Source organism: Megalobrama amblycephala, linkage group LG17 (genome assembly GCF_018812025.1).
Source record: "Megalobrama amblycephala isolate DHTTF-2021 linkage group LG17, ASM1881202v1, whole genome shotgun sequence".
Classification (NCBI taxonomy): domain Eukaryota; kingdom Metazoa; phylum Chordata; class Actinopteri; order Cypriniformes; family Xenocyprididae; genus Megalobrama; species Megalobrama amblycephala.
Window position 1 is genome coordinate 3,071,799 of NC_063060.1, and position 20,946 is coordinate 3,092,744.

At 43.5% G+C, this 20,946-nt stretch overlaps 1 pseudogene; it reads left to right on the forward strand.

The window, feature by feature from the left end:
- Window positions 1-20,946, forward strand: part of LOC125250872 — a 77,055-nt pseudogene that overhangs the window by 25,345 nt on the left and 30,764 nt on the right.

A 20,946-nucleotide genomic window follows, 5' to 3' on the forward strand; every position in this document is an offset into this window, starting at 1 on the left:
CATGCTGCTGCTTCAGCCATCATATGGTAGAAAATGTTTGTTGGGGATAAACAGTTTAATTAGGACCCTTGAAACCAGATATGTCGAATGAAGACCCGGAGTCAAAGTTTAAAATAATTAATAAATTGAAGAAAAATTTTACGAAGAATAGTTTGCAGTTTTATCAGCAGAAGCCAGCTTCAAGTCTCCCAAGGAGTTCGTAGGTCGCTCTGCGTACATTCACATTTTCACAACAATTATACTCTAACAGAGTCTACTAACTACGTCATTACTTCAGGTTGGATGATTCTGATTGGCTAAGAAAAATAGACAAGATTAGAAATTTTCCACACGTGGGCAGATAGTAAGAAGCATATCTCCATTCGTCACGGTGATGACGAGGGGGACCCTAGATTTAGGTACTGGATGTCCTTTTGGGGTCATGACATGGTGTCTGCTGGTCTCAAGCAGAATGCCAGTTGTCCAGTACAAGGGACCTGCACAAAACACTTAGCGCACATACACAGATACACATGATTCACAGCTTCTTCAAGGCTGAAGTTGATCTGAGCTCTGCTCTGAGCAGGAAACCTTCCCAAAACATACTGATAACATGTTCTTTTCTCTCAGTGAGAGGTACAGAGGAAAGTAGATGCTTTAACATACATTGAAGGATTCATTCAAATAATTTAACAGAAATATAAATGTTGATTAATAACTTAAAAGATATATATTGAAGCGGCAGTGGATTCCAGAATCCATCCCTCCATGTCCATATAAAATAAATGTGCTCAACAAGCTGACAGAAGTCGATCCATTTATTTGTTGGAAGCGTGTAAATGTAACTGTAGTTTTAATGTTGTGTCTGTAAATATTCACTTTCCCATATGGCCACGAAGGAGATCAAGGGTCGACATTCAGGGGACAGACACCGACACACAAGTATGTGATTATTTTGAAGGAAAGACAGTGGGTTTATTAAATGACATTATTACATAAATAATGTTGTCTTCCCTCACCTCCTCAACCAAGACAAAAATTGTATTCCTGTCCAGTTTTTCCCCCCAAACGATATCGTGAGTTCCTATTACAATTCTCGATTCAGCATAAATGGCCAACAATAGTGACATTTTTCACAATCATGACAGAAAATCAAAACTAATGGCCTGATAACATCACTAGCAGAAAGGCTGCGCAATATAAACAAACCAAACTAGAACTGAACACGGTGAGACGGCAGCTTCACATTCTCTATATCTTCCTCCTCGATGTCAATCAGGTCTTTCAATTCAGTGGAAAAGTTTTTTCCTCATCTGGTATCAATTAAAGCTCTTTGAAGCCACAGTGAAACTGTAATTTTGACCTTCAACCATCTGGAGGCCAGTGAAGTCCACTATAAGGAGAAAAATCCTGGAATGTTTTCATCAAAAACCTTAATTTCTTTTTGACTGAAGAAAGAAAGACATGAACATCTTGGATGACATGAGGGTGAGTAAATTATCAGGAAAAGTTTATTTAAAAGTGGAATAATCCTTTAACAACAAAGACTTTTCTTGCTATTGATTTAATAACAAATATGTGAAAGATTACATTTTTAATTAGACTGAAACTTTTAGCAATACTTTTAATATTGAATGAATTGCATTTAATTTTGATGCATCTTTTACTTAAACTGATTCTTGAAAGATAACTTTACACATTTTATACCCATGTTTAGGATCAAATGAACTTGTTCACATTTTATATATTGGTAAAACACACTGAGATTAAATGTGTTTCAATTCGGACTCATGAATGAACTCTGCTTTATGAACTCAAACAACATTTTTAACATTTGTGTTTGTATCATGTTTGTCACTCTTTGAGTTTTACTAGAAAGATTATCTGATAAAAATTGTTAGATTTCTATGCATTTCTGTGATTGAAGACAATGCAGCGTCTGAACAGGACTTTTATTTTGGAGTGACGTCATAAGACTGCGTCGAGGTCCTGCATCTGCTGTGATTCTGCTGAATAAAGGTTTGTTTTAAGAATTTATGCTGTTTAAATCGATGAAGACAGTTCAATGATTTATAGATTTTTTTTACAAGCTTTGAAATATTAGTTTATTTACAATTTAATTTTGATTTATTTATCTAACTGTAGTGAAGGATTTTTGTGTGAGTAAAGCTCATATCCACTGATGAGAAACAGTAAACCTGCGTCTCATTTCTCTCTATATAAATCATAAATCAGAGTTGATCATGATCATCAGTTCAATCTCTGGCGAGTAATGATGGAGAAACTGAACTTTTCAACTCCGAGTCAATTGAATCAAATACTTTGAGAAATGATTCAGTGAATCACGACACGTGCTGCTCAAACAGTGAACATGAACGAGAACAACAAACACTAACAAACTATCTAAACATGTTTTCATCAGTCATACATGCCTAAATATTACGTTTATTAATTTGCACCGTTAGTTTTGAGTGTTTTTTGTTGTTGTTGTTTGAACAGGTTCATTTAAGACCATTAACTCAGTTAATTATTCCCTTCTTAAAGATGGAGTTTATTAAAGAGGAAACTGAAGAAAATAAGATTAAAGAGGAGACTGAAGACATGAAGATTGAAGAAACATTCAGAGTGAAACATGAAGATACTGAGGAACAAACAGGTTGGTTTTATTCTCACAGCTGAACTCAGTCATTTGATCATTATTAAAATGTCCAGCTCTACAGAAATAGAGAATATTTTGTGCAGCATTAAACTCAATATCTTCTTCTGAATAGAGAACAATGAAAGTATTTTTTTCTGTTCATGCCGAAAAAGTGCTGTACTAATTATTAACATACCTGAACATAAAAAGCAGTAATTGAACATTAAATCAAGCAACAAACAAGTCCTGATTGAAAGATTTTATCAATAATCATTTCATGTGTGTCATATGGAGGAAAGTCAGCAGGGGAAGTGTGTAAAACATTATGAAGTAGAAGTGAGTAAACTGATAATATTTGATGAAACCAGTGAAAAACATTCACCTTGTCATTCGTGGTACAGGTGTAGGTTAAAAATTAATAAGAATGAGGCTAGAGGTGAAATGGTGTGAAAATTACATATCGTGATTATTGTGACAAAATTATCATGTTATCATTTAAATGTTTTTGTTAAAGTTCAGATACAAACTGAAATAAGTTCAAAAACAATGTTCAGTCAAAAATTCGAATCCAAAGTTTTTGACGTCCACACTGTGTATCGCAGCTGTTCAGATCCGATTTGTGCTTCATGCCACTCTTTCATTTTCTGGAATATCTGCATTGGTTTCATTGCATTGCATTGGTAGGCATAAGCCAAAAAAGCAACAAGAAGGGTTTGCAGTACAGATGTTGTCTTATTTACATCATGACATTGTGCAGCCGCGTTGGACTCCTGCATCTTCTGCGGCAGCGGCAGTTGGCACTGACGGCTTTATTCTGTGCTGTCGTCTTCACTGGTCTCAAAACATTGTCTCTGTTATATTGTCATGTTCTGTTTGTCCGGCACAACCTTGTTTCTGCAGCGACTTTAATCATGTTTCCTATAACAACGCCTGATGTGTGAATTTTATGTGGCGTGAGAGTCACATAGTCAAACACATTCAAAGCGTCTTTGCCAGGTGCAAGATCAAAAAAAATAATCGAATAATACAAAAAAGATCCGCTCACTGTTATTTCTTTTATTTAGAAAAGGTTAAAAGTGGCAACATGCATATTCAAGCCTTTAAACATTCAAGCCTTTAGAGTATTTTCTGGAAGATAAGTTGCATCTGACTGCAAGTCAGCTCCATATAGATTAAGCAATCATGAACTTAGAGAGTAGCTAGACAGATTCTGCCAGTATTGGGCACTCGTTCAATGTAAATAGTGATAGACATCCGAGTTGACAAGATGGAGGGAAGCGAGCAAGGGGAGGGCTTAAAAATCTTTACTTGAACGCAGCCCTGGAGTACCTCAACAGGACACTTTGTAGATTTATTTAAAATATTAATTTCCGATCATGAGTCTCTGATAATGAGCTGATGAACATAGAGCAGGAATGCCCAATCCTGTTCCTGGAGATCTACATACATGCAGAGTTCAGATCCAATCCTGATCGAACACACCTGCCTGTAATTATCAAGTGCCTCTGAAGTGTCATTTACGCTGTCATTACCCGAGTGTTGATAGTCTGCGAGCTGTTATGACTTAATTATGCTTTATGCTATTTGTCATTATGCTATTATGACTTAAAGGATTAGTTCACTTTTAACTACATTTTTCCTGATAAATTTACTCACCCCCATCTCATCCAAGATGTTCATGTCTTTCTTTCGTCAGTCGAAAAGAAATGAAGGTTTTTGAGGAAAACATTCCAGGATTTTTCTCCTTACAGTGGATTTCAATGGCTACCAACAGATTGAAGGTCAAAATTACAGTTTCAGTGCAGCTTCAAGGGCTTTAAACTATACCAGATGAGTAATAAGGGTCTTATCTAGTGAATCGATTGGGCATTTTCGAAAAAAATACAACCGTTTATGCTTTATAAACAAAATATCGCATTGAACGTACTTTCCGCTTCCGCATTCTTCATAACGCTTACGCTGAATGTCCTACGCCTTCCCTATTCTACTTACGGAATGAACGCGGCGCCAGTTTCGTTTTTTTCCCGTAACTTAAATAGGGAAGGCGTAGGACACTCAGCGTAAGCGTTATGAAGAATGCGGGGTCAAAGCTTTTATCGTTTGTTTCTGCTTCTTCTTCGTCTGTGTTTGGATTCGGAGGTTTGTTACTGATTCGGATTAGTAACAGCACCCCTACTGTATAAAGTGTTGGGTAAGTTACTCAAAAAAAGTAATCCACTACAAATTACTACATTAAAATTGTAATTTGATTACATTACTGATTACTACATGTAAAAAGTAATCAGATTACTAATTACTTTACATTCAAGTTACTTAAATACAATTTACAAAAATACACCACAAACTGAAACTCATAGTTCTGTAATATTTTTCTGTCAATATTAAATTACAGAAAGAAGTATGAAAACAACAACTTGACTTAAAAATATTTGTTAATCATCTATAGGTAGTTTATTCATTCAAATGCAATCATAACAGTCACCTGAGGGCGCTCAACGACCACGTCATCTGTGAGCATGAGATTCTAACAAACTAAAAATAACTTTATTAAAATTAATAAATATATGAAATATTGTACACTTGTTAATGTGTTTATTTTTGTTTTCAGTTTTTTTTATAGTATTTAATGATTATGAACACATATTAAGCATGACAAACCATACAATCGATTAAACTTCAAATCTGGCAGGTATGGTATGTATGATTACAAAATAAAGTCATTAAGATTGTTTATTAATATTATTTTTTGAAGTAATATGTAGGATAAAAGTAGTTTTATTAAGTGTTGAGCGGTTTCTGTGGCAGCTCCAGCTCTCCGACGCACAGATACATCAGTGTCCGAATTCACTCCCTTTATTTCGTTCACTCTTTGCAGATATAGTGCACTCAAATGACATACAGTGGGTACGGAAAGTATTCAGACCCCCTTACATTTTTCACTCTTTGTTATATTGCAGCCATTTGCTAAAATCATTTAAGTTAATTTTTTTCCTCATTAATGTACACACAGCACCCCATATTGACAGAAAAACACAGAATTGTTGACATGTTTGCAGATTTATTAAAAAAGACAAACTGAAATATCACATGGTCCTAAGTATTCAGACCCTTTGCTCAGTATTTAGTAGAAGCACCCTTTTGATCTAATACAGCCATGAGTCTTTTTGGGAAAGATGCAACAAGTTTTTCACACCTGGATTTGGGGATCCTCTGCCATTCCTCCTTGCAGATCCTCTCCAGTTCTGTCAGGTTGGATGGTAAACGTTGGTGGACAGCCATTTTTAGGTCTCTCCAGAGATGCTCAATTGGGTTTAAGTCAGGGCTCTGGCTGGGCCATTCAAGAACAGTCACAGAGTTGTTGTGAAGCCACTCCTTCGTTATTTTAGCTGTGTGCTTAGGGTCACTGTCTTGTTGGAAGGTAAACCTTCGGCCCAGTCTGAGGTCCTGAGCACTCTGGAGAAGGTTTTCGTCCAGGATATCCCTGTACTTGGCCGCATTCATCTTTCCCTTCATTGCAAACCAGTCGTCCTGTCCCTGCAGCTGAAAAACACCCTCACAACATGATGCTGCCACCACCATGCTTCACTGTTGGGACTGTATTGGACAGGTGATGAGCAGTGCCTGGTTTTCTCCACACATACCGCTTAGAATTAAGGCCAAAAAGTTCTATCATGACGAACATCTTGTAAAGATCCATTTTGAGGGTTATATTAGCTGTGTGAACTGTTTATGCTGTTCAAGGCAAGCGCGAGCTCCGGGGGCGGGGGAGCACGAGATTTAAAGGGGCTGCAACCTATATATCGGTGCATAGTTATTGATGCCCCAAAATAGGCAGATAAAAAATGAATTAAAAAAATCTATGGGGTATTTTGAGCTGAAACTTCACAGACACATTCAGGGGACACCTTAGACTTATATTACATCTTTTAAAAAGAAGTTCTAGGGCACCTTTAATAAAGTTAAAGAAGACAAAAATGCAGATATAAAATGGCTTATATGTATAATGAGAGATGGTAGTCAGAAACGGTAGTGCAAATAAGTCACAATGACAGAAGTGCAGGTGAACAGTAGTGCAAATAAACATATTTATGAAATAGACATTCTCAACTATATTTCTCCAATGTAAAAGATAAAACAAAACAAACAGCACCCATAGCACGTGTCTCAATCAGCTCCCTTGTTCAGTAGTCAGGGCACTGATCAGGGAGTCGGCCACATTCATTTACACGGTATACTGATACATGACCTAGGAAGCTAAGGAGCTGTTTTAGACCCAGGGATGGTTTGTAGGGGTCTTCTTCGTCTACTTACTTTCTCTTTGCCTTCTTGGTATCAATGTGTGCTCAGCAAGACCGTTTTGTGCTTGAGAGCCACCAAGTCGTGTTTTACTGTAATTTCAGCATCTCCAGGCACATGAACAAAAGCACCACTCTCATTGGTTGCCAGTTTAACGCGACGTGTCAGACCCCCCCAAAAAAACAAAAACGAGGTGTTTTTTAAAAAATGATGCTTTTACGCCTGGCGTTTTTCGTGTCGGTGTGCACACTCACATTGGCGCCCTTTGTTTAGTCACGAGAAAATAAAGTTGGCGATAATCGCATGCACGACATTCGTCCCGGTGTGTACAGTCTGGTTCATTTTACTAGTGTAATTGCTCCGTACCATGCCCTGGCCCACGTGAAGAGGCACGGTTGGATTATGCTTGGGTGCGGTATGGAAGTACTGAGATCGGTAACCACAGAAGAGTACAGAAGAGCTTTTGAGTGAATTAATTTCAGTACATTTAGGTCTATAATGGATCCGGTTCTATCCCAGTAGATGAACATTAGTTTGCGGTTAAAGCTGCAAATTCAGTGTCAGCTCTCTTCTAACAAGATGATGTTCTTAACCATATGTGATAAATAAAGGAGACATAAAATGTGCAGTGGTGAGTCCCTTTGGACCAGTTTTGAAAACCACTGGTGTATTGAGTATAAGATCTATAGACAGGATGGGCAACTCTGGTCCTGGAGGGACACTATTCTGCAGAGTTTAGCTCCATCTCTGATCAAACACACCAGCAAAATTGTCTTCAGTCTTCAGGACTGTTTGAAAATTACAGATAGATAGGTTGATTTGGGATGAAACTCCAGGACCAAAGTTGCCCATCCCTGATACATAGGATAGGATAGGGTATAGATCATACATGTTGTTGGTTTTGATGTATTACATTTCTAAATTGTTTTATGTCTGTTTTTGCCCTAGACCTAACGGCACTGAAAGAGGCGAGTCATGAACTTAATGAAATGGAAGAAGAGAAAAAACATTATGATAAACACGATTTCATGACTGGGAAAAGATCGATACAGGCTAAAAAGACCTCCTTACAAAATAGAGCTCAAAAGACTGGAAATAAAAGTTATTTCATCTGCCAACAGTGTGGAAAGAGTTTTGATCAACACAGAAACCTTCAGGTTCACTTGAAAGATCATGCTAGAGAGAGCCCCATCACTTGCCAACAGTGTGGAAAGAGTTTCACACTTAAAGAAAACCTTCAAGTACACATGAGAATTCACACTGGAGAGAAACCTTTCACCTGCCAGCAATGTGGAAAGAGTTTCACTGTAAAAGGAAACCTTATAGCCCACATGAGAATTCACACTGGAGAAAAGCCTTTCACCTGCCAGCAATGTGGAAAGAGTTTCACACATAAAAGAAGCCTTCTAGTCCACATGAGAATTCACACTGGAGAAAAGCCTTACACCTGCCAACAATGTGGACAGAGTTTCGCACATAAGGGTAGCATTAAAGTCCACATGAGAATTCACACTGGAGAAAAGCCTTTACACCTGCCAACAATGTGGACAGAGTTTCAGTCAAAAGGGAAACCTTAATGAACACATGAGAGTTCACACTGGAGAGAAACCTTTCACCTGCCAACAATGTGGAGAGAGTTTCAGATTTAAAGGTAACCTTAAGGGACACATGAGAATTCACACTGGAGAAAAGCCTTACATCTGCCAACGGTGTGGAAAGAGTTTCAGTCAAAAAGGAAAACTTGAAATCCACATGAGAATTCACACTGGAGAAAAGCCTTACATCTGCCAACGGTGTGGAAAGAGTTTCAGTCAAAAAGGAACATTTGAAATCCACATGAGAATTCACAATGGAGAAAAGCCTTACACCTGCCAACAGTGTGGACAGAGTTTCACTGTAAAAGGAAATCTTACAGCCCACATGAGAATTCACAATGGAAAGAAGCCTTTTACATGTGGTCAGTGTGGAAAGAGTTTCAGATTTAAAGGTGACCTTAAGGGTCACATGAAGATTCACTCGAAAATGACTCTTTTACAAGTTTCAAATCACCAATTCTAATACAACTTAAGTAAAGGTCTTAGAGTATCTGATTTTAATAAGTACTTAAAGGGTCATGAAACCCCAGAACACATTTTCTGAGCTGTGAACAGATATACATAGGCTGCACATCATTGAAAACACGAAAGGTACTCAATTTTATTTAACACTCTGAGGTATCGCCGGCGATACCACCGCATTTTTTTTTCTTACCACTGTGAAAGAGACTCAAAATACTCTGTCAATGTTCTACATACAATTAAGAGCTATACACCATTTTAATCTGTGGAATATCTTCTTTTATTTGTGTACACTCGGAGTAAAAACAAAATATTGTGCTTTTTGTAAAATAAAGAAAACAAACATGATGCGTGATCTCTCTTCTCCCTCTGAACGAAGTCCAATCTGATAGTTCTCAGAAAATGAACTGTAACTTAGTGAATACTAATCACAAAAAAATAGACTTATGTCTAAAGAAACGTTGAAATGTCAGGTGTGAATCGTGTAAGGGTGACCATATTTTGATTACCAAAAACCAGGACACTCTGCCCGGCAATACTCAAATGATACCTCAAAGTTTACTCAAAGATGCCTTATAATTTCAATACATTTAAAAATGCCTCCTCTGTATGGATATAAAATTGTTATATTACAAAACACTATAACCAAATACACAAATTCAGATAGGCTTCTCAGAGGTTTCTCAACATATTGTATCATGACAAGTTAATGTCTCGTCTGTATTAAAAAAATAATAAATAACTAAAAAATACCTCTGCTATATTAGCGATCCAAATTTAACAAAAATAGCTCTCACAAACTTACAAAAATTAACTAACAAAAAGTGTCTATATCTTTGGTTTTCTTCATCCACGTTTTCCTCTTCATCCTGTTTTTCTTTCTCATCCTTCTTGCTTGCCCTTCTATATTTTGCTGTAGAGCTGATCTTTCCCTGCATTTTTTTGTTTCTTTATCAAAGAGGCATGAAAGTTATAAAGAAATGTATATAGGCCTATCAGCTGTTACATCACAAGGTACAAAGGAAGAGCACGAGCTGAACTCATTGTAGACGACAGCTGAAGGTTGCTCTGCTGTTACACAAAGTATCTGTTATTCAGTTACAATCGACTGCACAAATCGTGCATACTAATGAAAACATAAACCGAAAATCTCGTAACACCGGTCAATTTAATGGCCCAATGAAAAATAATGAAAACCAGGACAGCCAGGATAGGACATGAAAACAGGACATGTCCTGGGGAAAAAAGGACATTTGGTTACCCTCTAGGTAGTGCGAGAATCCGGCCAAGTACCCGATTCCTCATTACGTACCGGGTCCTCAGGCGTGGGTTTTTGGGCGCTGCACGCTGACCGGTCCGAATTTTTCGGGGGCCGGCCGACGCGCTCCCCCAACCCTCCCGGGCCCCCCGACACGCCCTGAGCCGTTTCGGTCAGCCTGACCCCGCCAGGGGTCAAACGGGAGCGGCCCCATGTCCGAGGCCCTTATGAGGCAGTACCGGCCACATCCAGAGGGTGGCAGACTCAACGTCCCAGTTCCTGGCTACTCGAATGAGCTTTCTCTGCCGTTCGTATAATGGTGGACCGGTCACTTTCTCGCTTCCCTCCGTTCCCCGAACCCACTATTTGCCCGATTACCCACTATAGTGGGCAAATGACCAGGTGACCACTGCTGACCGCTCCTAAGCAACGCCCCCCGTCCCACGAACCCATTATTTGCCCAATTACCCACTATAGTGGGCAAATGATCAGGTGACCCCCCCGACCACTCCTAAGCCACGCCTCCTGTCCCACGAACCCATTATTTGCCCGATTACCCACTATAGTGGCCAAACGATCAGGTGACCCCCCCGACCCCCTAAGCCACGCCCCCATCCCAAAAACCCATTATTTGCCCGATTACCCACTATAGTCGGAAAATGACCTGTTGCCCCATGTTGAACCCTGCGGAACGCTATATTTGGCCGCTGTCATGATTGTTCACTAACCAGTTAGACCATTCTCATTCATCAAGTTGACCGCGTTCCAAACCTGATAAAAACTATTTTATGGCACTCGGCACGATTCCACCCCCCGAACCCACCATTTCATTTCAATGGAATAAATATAAAGTGGGATATCCGTATCCCGGCTCAGGAAGGGTCTAGCGCCACCTAACTTGCGCTCCTGTCTACGACTCATGCCCCCTATCAGAATCCCGAGTTTCGAGAAATCCGGGAAACTCAAAAATTTCTGTTAGATTTTTTCGGTTGAAAAATAAAGTTTTATTTTTTTATTTTTATTTTATTTAAGTTTTATTTAATTATTATTTTTAATAAAAAAATAAACAAACTCCGGCCATACAGCCGGCCCAGAGGGACCCTACCCCAGGCACAGTCCCCACCTCCTGGGACCTTCCCTTTTCGAATACGGCCACTTCCTGTCCAGCTTTGACCGGCTCTAGCTCCCGACCCGGGGGCCCCCGGCCTTGGGGGTGGTCTTGTTCGACGGGGCACATCGAGCCCTTTCCAGCAACACCCTCCCCGAGGTATAAGGCAAAAACGCCCAGACTTTGACCGCCCGTAACTCCAGGACCCCGGGGCCAGAATAAAGTTTTATGGATTAAACCCCTGTAACTGTACTAAGCACACTCTGTCGGATACATCCCACTAAGTTTCAGTCGTCTGGGACCTTCTGGTATGAACGGGAGCCGGGAATACAAAGACATCCCATTTCCCTGATTACATATGGCCGCCAAATAATGGGTTCCCGGAAAAAGTGCTTATAGATGCTTTTTTACATTTTATATAAATTTTTATGGATGAAACCACATGTGCCATGCTTGGCGCACTCATTCGGATGCATTCCACTGACTTTCAAGTTTGTTTTGCAGCCAAAAAAGAACACAATTAAAAGAATCTTTTTTTAATTTAAAAAACAAGTGTAACACAATACAAAAACACAATATAGACATCAACTGTCGACAACTCATTGTGTTGGGCCAGTGGAAAACGTTCATCTGAAACACAAACCATTTAACAATTTAAGTTCACTTATTGAGTAACTTCAGCCTATTAGGATTATGATGATGATCAACCGATTCCTACTCCATATCTCCATCAGGCTCCGTTCGTGCTCCACGGTGTTCGGTGAGGCCGGCACCTGAGGAGGAGCCTCGGGCTGGGAGAAGTCGGGGACCAGGGGCATGGCGGGGTTGGTATCTCTCAATATTTTGAGCTTCCCCGCGGTTACCGACCTCTCCAGTGACCTCACCGTCTCTGAGCGCGATGACTCCTTAAACATTATAAAAACAACATTTCAGTATTCTTTAAAACAGACAGCTATTTCATACATTAATGTAAAAGTTTTAGTTTAAGACTGACTTACCGACATGCCCCTGTGGCCTTTCTCCAGGTGACTCTCGGGGTATTTCACCAGCTTGCCGCAGAGTGGGCAAACCAGGTTGGCCAGCCTCACTCTGTGGCGGCCAAGCTGGGCGAAGAGTCCTCTTTGCTATTCGTTGGCCACTTCGTGGACCGTCCTCAGATGCTTGCTTATGTTGACGATCCACGCGGGGCACATCGGGCACTTGAATGCTATATTAAAAGACGATTTTAATAGGAGAAAAAAGAAAAAACATGTTCGAACACACAGTGTATGACGCAAAATGATTTATTACTGTGTCATAAACGATTCATAACACTTTGTGATGGCACAAGGAACTAGGATCACAGAATAGATCAACTTACCGGAGCTGTATCTTTTCGGCATGATCTGTAAAGGGGGAAAAAAGCAAAAAAAATAAATAAAAATTATTGTAATTTTATAACATTAATAAATTACTGTACGTGTGTAGTTGTTTTTTTTTTAGAAAAGCAGGCAACAAATATAACATCTAGAGACTGCAAGCTTTCACACGATATATAGTTTGACAGTATTACTGTAAGTTTAGACTAAGATATGACTGTTTTAAACATTTTATACTTGTTTTATTGCAGTGACCTTCCAGGACCTTGGCTCAAATAACTCACCTGGCTGCTCAGGTTTAGGCCCAAAAATATATCTATACGGATTATAATTCATAAGAATCTCATGATACAGCTTTATGAGCGGCGTGTACTGGTGAACTAACCCCAACAGTACCGATGGATGTCAAGAAATGTACAAACGTGCCATTATATAATAACACTTAATTGCATAAATTAAGAAAAATATGACAGATTATCTCACCTCTCGTGATGAGTCAGCATCAGTAATGAGATCCACAAAATCGAGGTCATTAAATTTCCCCTTTGTTAACCAATAGCAGCCCTTGTTAATTACCATGACAACTAATCACCTGTCCAAGAACAGGGAACGCCCACTAGCCAAAAATGCCCCGCCCACTTTTAATTAAAATATTTTTTTATAAGATGTTTTTTTTTTTCCCAGAGTGTTTTTTTGGGTCAGTATTATTTTGCCCTCAATTGTTTTTAAATTAAACACGTATAAAAAATGTGTGTTGCATCAAAAAAAGACATGACAGTTGGAACGTTTCAAACATTTATTATTACAACAGAACAGAACAAGAAAAGAACATTTAAAACAAAACAATTAAAAGAAAACGGTTTGTTTCCGGGCCCTCTTTGCCACTTTCATCAACATCATCCTCTTCAGGGGGGAGAGGTGAGCCCGAGGGAATCCCCTCTTCCTCGGAGTGCCGACTTTGCGCCTCTTGGACGGTGTAGTCGGCTCCTGAATAAAAGCGAGAAAGAGTCAGCAAACACACCTACTCGGCGCACAAGCAGTTAAACGAGCCCCCCCGTGAGAAGACGGACTTACGGAAGCATATTCCTCTCGGGCGTTTCTCCCCCGACGGACTGCCAGAGGGCGACGGGCTGCCAGGAGGCGATGGGCTGGAGGAGGTGGGCGGGCTGCCGGTGGGTGCCGGCCGCTTGCCCGAACTCTTCCCGGCTCTCTTTCCAGTCTTCTTCCAGGCCTTGAGTGGCCTTGGGGATGAGGCGGCCCTCCTTGGCCTGCTTCACCCTCACCCCATGAGCACTTTCCACCGCACTGACCGGATCATCGTTTTGATCTCCCGGTTCAGCCCCACCATGACTGTCCGGGAGAGTCGGCAGGTGGGCGGCGGGGTCTCGGCCAAGTAGGCCAGGAACTGGGCCACGTTTTTCAGGTAGTGGTGCACCGTCGGCTCCGCAATCTTGGCCTGGTTCAGGCTGTTGTGCCAAGACCGCATACTCGCCGTTTGGTTGAGGAAGCCCAGGCTGGCCAGGTCGGTGTGCCCCGCCGCCATGTACCAAATGAAGTGGCGGATCCTGAAGATCTTCGAGGCCACGTTGTTTCATGAGCCTCTGTCCAGGATCCGCCCCCTCCTGGTGGCCCCGGTACTCCTCGAGGAGGACGTCTGCGAAAAGAAAACACACAATGGGGTCAGAACAGAGCGAGAAACTTTGGCCGCAGAGCGAGACGGGGAGAAGTGACAGAGCGCGGTACTCACTCAGGGCCACCACGTGGTCCGGGAAGGGGTGCTTTTCTTCGCCCGGGGAGGAGGAGGTCGACGCCTTGGCCGGCGGCTGGGGGGCGGGGGCCCGGGTCCTGGCGGTCTGCCTCCTCCAAGGGCAGGGCCAGGGGCTGGTCTTCCTCTTCCTCGGCCTCTCCCGGCACGAGGGGGTGAAGGGAAGACAGCAGCCTGCCAGTCACCCGGGCGAGCTGGCTGGAGGGCTTACCCCGCGACCTCCTCAGCAGCAGGCGGTAGCGGCGAGTCACCTTCCTGAGTGACTCACTCAGCACGTCGACCTGCCGGCGGAGGTTCTCCTGCTCCCCCGCTGCCTCCTCCGCAGCAGCATCAGCATCAGCATCAGCAACTGGGTCCTCCAGGTCCCCTGCTAGGTCCAGGGTAGAGACCATGGCCACGGCCGGGTTGCTGGCCCACAGGTTGGCGAGACCCTCCATGATCTTCTTCCACTTGAGGGTCTCCGTGGCCTGCCGGTGGGCCGCGACCATGATCTCGTGTGGGTGGCCAGGTGGCGGTCCATCCGGGAGGTGTATTTTCCGCAGGCGGGCAGGGGGCAGATGCCCTTGCGCACGTCCACCCTCCCGGATGGAATGGCCAGTAGTAGCTTTCTCTCCGCCTTATTGCGGACACCGTGGCTCACCCCCAGGTGCTGGCTAAGTTGACTGTAGCCACGGTGGCACAGCGGGCAATCGCTGCTAGGCATATCGTGTATGTATATAATAAAATAAAACTATAGATAATAAAATAATTAACAAAATCAAATATATAATATATAACAATAACGGCAGTGAAAAACACAAGGTGCAGGAAAACAAAACGGTGAAACAGAAGAGCGGAAGTTGTCGGCAACCGTGGTGCAGTGAGTGAGGGTGTAGGGTGATTGGAAGTGTGGTGCAGGTGAAAAAAGTGTAAATGAATGACAAAGATTGTCGGGGCAGAGGCCTTTTATATACTTTTGGGTCCAACTTCAGCTCAAAGGGATGGGAAAGAGGACCAGAGGAAAAGGCCAACCAATCAGGGAGGGGAAAATAAGGGATGGGAAATTGGATCCTACCATCAGTTCAAAGGGATGGGGAATTGGAATGAAGGAAAAACCAAGCAATCAGGGATGGGGAAATTAAGGGATGGGAAATTGGATCCAACCTCAGTTCAAAGGGATGAGAAATTGGAACGAGTATTGCATCATTTATTTAAAGACACAGTGTTTGTATATGATATTTCACATTTAATGAATAAAAGCTTTTGTGGATTAAAACAGGCTCGTTCGACAGGAGACCCCGAGACCTTTCCAACGAGTCCCTGCTCGAGCTCCGGGGCCACTCAGTCCCCTGAGATATGAATTTTTAAAGTTTCAACAGGAAAAAAGACGATAACTCTGGAACCCATAAAGCTATCCTAGCAGCACCGGTCTCGTTCGAACCGTCTAATTCGAGTTCTACACACGGTTCAAATTCAGAACGATCCACAGTGTCTCCGTGGAGATATTCGACCAAAACGATCCGGCGCTTTTCAAAATGGCGGCGCCCATAGAAAAGCGCCATTTTCGGCCAACTTATGCTCATAACTCGGGAACGCAAAGCCCCAGAACGCTCAAACTTTGGTCAAAAAGTCCCCTCTCCCCCACGACCTGAACACATCCGTCGCGGGCCCTGGGGACGCCCCCTGGCGGATCCGCGGGGCTCCCTAACTTTCGCGGGCTCTAGCTCCCGAACGCGGGGCTCCTCGAGCCCTTTCCAATAACACCCCGTCCGAGGTCCGGGGCCCCTGCGTTCCCGAGATATAAGGCAAAAACGCCCAGACTTTGACTGCCCGTAACTCCAGGACCCCGGGGCCCAGGACCTCGAGGTCGGACTCGTTCGATAGAGGCCCCCCGAGTCCTTCCTTTGATCTGAATTTCAGAATTTTCTTCCACAGTGTTCCCGGGTGATATGACCTGAAAACTCAAAGATATGCCACTTTCCCAATAAAACATTATAACTGTACTAAGCACACTCAGTCGGGTGCATTCCATTACCTTTTAAGTCATTTGGGACCTTCTGGTACTTAAGGTTTTTTTTAATGAAATGTGTATAAGACATACAAGACGTGTTTTGCATCAAAAAAAGACATGACAGTAGGAACGTTTCAAACATTTATTGAACAACAAAAAAGAACATTAGAACACAACAAACAGAACAATCAAAGAAAATATAAATAAAAATTTAAAATTTAATTTTTTCGTTTCGGTCAATAAAAACCTTAAATTCGGTATCAGGACCTAGGGCGTCGAACGCTAGTACGTGGGGCCCCCTGTAACCACATGTCAAAGGGCCGAATTCCTCGGATTTCGGGAAGCGCCTTAAAAAAAAATCAGCAAAAAATATTCGCTGAAAATTAAAGATATGTGCTCGTCACTTTTTTCGGCCTTTCGACCCCCGGCGAGGTCGTAGGGCCGCCAAACTTTTCCATCCGACTCAGGGGCTCGTGGCGAGAAGAAAAATGGCGCCCCCTGGCCGATCGGCCCTTTCTAAGCGGCGTACTCAAACCCTCTCTCTGTGTCTGCCATTCAAGTCAATGGGAGAAACAGGCCCCTACGTACGGCCGGACTCTAAACGCTTGGAAAGCGGCTAGGGCCCTCAAACTCGGGGGCCCGTGACGGCGGCGCGTGCCGAGTTTCGGGGCCCTGAGACCTTCCGTCTCCGTACGGGAGACGTCCCGCTCCGCGCTTATGCGCGTACCGACTTTCCGTACGCGCGCTCCCTTTTTTGACCTTTTGACCCCTGAACGAGGTCGTAGGGCCGCCAAACTTTTGCCCGACTCGTGGGGTCGGGGCGAGAAGGAAAACAGCGCCCCCTAGCGGATCGGCCCTCGCGAAGTCCGCGGAATCAGCGTACGAGAACCCACTACGGTGCACCAATGCAAGTAATGGGCGACTTGGATGTTGCTACGAAGGTCCCAGGGGCCCCAAATTTTGCACGGTGGCTCCTGGGGCCCCCCCGAGCGACATACTTAAAGCGCCTGGCTCTAGGGCCAAGGGAACAAAATTCCAGCCTCTGACCCCAATTTTCTCTTAAGATCCTCTGTCACTCTTGGGTTGTCAGAGGATTCTGAGTGATTTTTGGTTCTGAAAGACCAACTTTTTTCCAGAAGGTCCTAGGGTTTCGCGCTTCGGGGCCCCCGGAGAGTCCGAATCTCAAATCTCGAGACGTTACGACCTTTCGTCTCCGTACGGAGGCCGTCCCAAGCTATATTTATAAAATACTGGATTGGCGTACGCTCAAGTCTTTTTTGACCTTTCGACCCCTGAAATAGGTCCTAGGGTCGCCAAACTTTTCCGCCCGACTCGGGGGATCGTGGCGAGAAGATAAACGGCGCCCCCTAGCGGATCGGCCCTTTGGAAGACTTTTTTCCCGTGCATCCCGCGTTTCAGTGATGTAATGGGCGAGTGGGATGTTGCTGCAAGGATCTCAGGGGCCCCAAATTTCGCACCATGGCTCGTGGGGGGGGGCCCCGAGCGACGTATCGAAACCGCCACGCTCTAGCGCTGAGGCGAGACCTTCTCAGCCTCTGAAGCAGATCTCTCTCTCGAGGCTCTTTCACTTATACACTCAAAGAGGCTTTTAAATTATTTTGTGGCGGGGGAGGGGCGATTTTACGGGAAGGTCCTAGAGCTTCGCGCTTCGGGGCCCTCGGTCGGGGGCCCCCGGAGAGTCGGAATCTAAAATCTTGAGGCCCCGCGACCTTCCGTCTCCGCGCGGGAAACGTCCCGCTTTATACCTATGCCACTTTGGCACCCCCCCCCCGCAACAATAATGGGCGAATGGGATGTTGCTACGAAGGTCCCGCGGGCCCCAAATATTGCACGTTGGCCCCCGGGGCCCCCCGACCGACATACAGAGAGCGCCCGGCTGTAACCCAGAGGGAAAAAAATTGCGTTGTCGTAGAGTTTCGCGCTTCGGGCCCCCGAGTCGGGGGCCCCCGGGGGGTCAGAATCTCAAATCTCGAGGGCCCGCGACCTTTCGTCTCCGCGCGGGGGCCTCCCAAAAATTTAGTGGGTAATCGGGCAGATAACGGGTCCGTGGGACGGGCCGTGGCCTCCCGGCCCCACCCACAGTCAGACCAATGGAGAGAGGGGCGAATAATTAGCTTTGGGAAAAAATAGTGGGTAATTGGGCAAATAATGGGTCCGCGGAATGGGGGGCGTGGCCTGGAAGCGGTCAGCGAGTCACCTGATCGTTTTCCCACCATAGTGGGTAATTGGGCAAATAGTGGGTTCTTGGGACCCTGACCCTCACTGACCCCTCCATAGAAACAACAGCCATTCGTTTAATGGGAGATCGGGCGTTTAGAGGTTTGGGTGGATGTGGATTGTTTTTCTGTAATCTACCAGCAGAACTGGAAAATATGTTCGCATGAGATCGCATTACAGTGGAGAATTCAAATGTCACAAAAGTGCGGCTCATTCACCTCTGCCTGCTCTAGCTGCGTTCAAACACGCGAGCCATACAGGTCCTTCTCAAAAAATTAGCATATTGTGATAAAGTTCATTATTTTCCATAATGTAATGATAAAAATTAAACTTTCATATATTTTAGATTCATTGCACACCAACTGAAATATTTCAGGTCTTTTATTGTTTTAATACTGATGATTTTGGCATACAGCTCATGAAAACCCAAAATTCCTATCTCAAAAAATTAGCATATTTCATCCGACCAATAAAAGAAAAGTGTTTTTAATACAAAAAAGTCAACCTTCAAATAATTATGTTCAGTTATGCACTCAATACTTGGTCGGGAATCCTTTTGCAGAAAGCAAATGACTGCTTCAATGCGGCGTGGCATGGAGGCAATCAGCCTGTGGCACTGCTGAGGTGTTATGGAGGCCCAGGATGCTTCGATAGCGGCCTTAAGCTCATCCAGAGTGTTGGGTCTTGCGTCTCTCAACTTTCTCTTCACAATATCCCACAGATTCTCTATGGGGTTCAGGTCAGGAGAGTTGGCAGGCCAATTGAGCACAGTAATACCATGGTCAGTAAACCATTTACCAGTGGTTTTGGCACTGTGAGCAGGTGCCAGGTCATGCTGAAAAAACGAAATCTTCATCTCCATAAAGCTTTTCAGCAGATGGAAGCATGAAGTGCTCCAAAATCTCCTGATAGCTAGCTGCATTGACCCTGCCCTTGATAAAACACAGTGGACCAACACCAGCAGCTGACATGGCACCCCAGACCATCACTGACTGTGGGTACTTGACACTGGACTTCAGGCATTTTGGCATTTCCTTCTCCCCAGTCTTCCTCCAGACTCTGGCACCTTGATTTCCGAATGACATGCAAAACTGAGCAACAGTCCAGTGCTGCTTCTCTGTAGCCCAGGTCAGGCGCTTCTGCCGCTGTTTCTGGTTCAAAAGTGGCTTGACCTGGGGAATGCGGCACCTGTAGCCCATTTCCTGCACACGCCTGTGCACGGTGGCTCTGGATGTTTGTACTCCAGACTCAGTCCACTGCTTCCGCAGGTCCCCCAAGGTCTGGAATCGGTCCTTCTCCACAATCTTCCTCAGGGTCCGGTCACCTCTTCTCGTTGTGCAGCGTTTTTTGCCACACTTTTTCCTTCCCACAGACTTCCCACTGAGGTGCCTTGATACAGCACTCTGGGAACAGCCTATTCGTTCAGAAATTTCTTTCTGTGTCTTACCCTCTCGCTTGAGGGTGTCAATGATGGCCTTCTGGTCGGCAGTCTTACCCATGATTGCGGTTTTGAGTAATGAACCAGGCTGGGAGTTTTTAAAAGCCTCAGGAATCTTTTGCAGGTGTTTAGAGTTAATTAGTTGATTCAGATGATTAGGTTAATAGCTCGTTTAGAGAACCTTTTCATGATATGCTAATTTTTTGAGATAGGAATTTTGGGTTTTCATGAGCTGTATGCCAAAATCATCAGTATTAAAACAATAAAAGACCTGAAATATTTCAGTTGGTGTGCAATGAATCTAAAATATATGAAAGTTTAATTTTTATCATTACATTATGGAAAATAATGAACTTTATCACAATATGCTAATTTTTTGAGAAGGACCTGTATGTGTTTCCCTCAGCACAGCAGCACATGAGTGTTGTTTGTTTTTTGCCCACAATGCGGTCAGAACTGGAGTTTGAATAACAACACATGAAAAATACGATTGTCATGATATACACGCAGAGCGCACATATGATCAGTGCAGAGCTCTGCTTTGTGTTTGACAACACTAGCCACGTGGATCCTAGCTCATATACAGAATAAAGTATTTTTATAGAATTTTTATAGTTTTTATAGACATATAACTTTCTCCTGCACCAATCATGAACCAGCACTGTGTACATACTTCATCAAGTCTTCTTCAAATGAATTATATGTACAAACTGGACACTGATACAGTGGTGTAGCCATCTGAATGCAATTACACGATTATTCTAATAGACAAAACACTGATTTTGAGACTGCAGTGCTCGTAAACGCAATCAAAGTAGCCT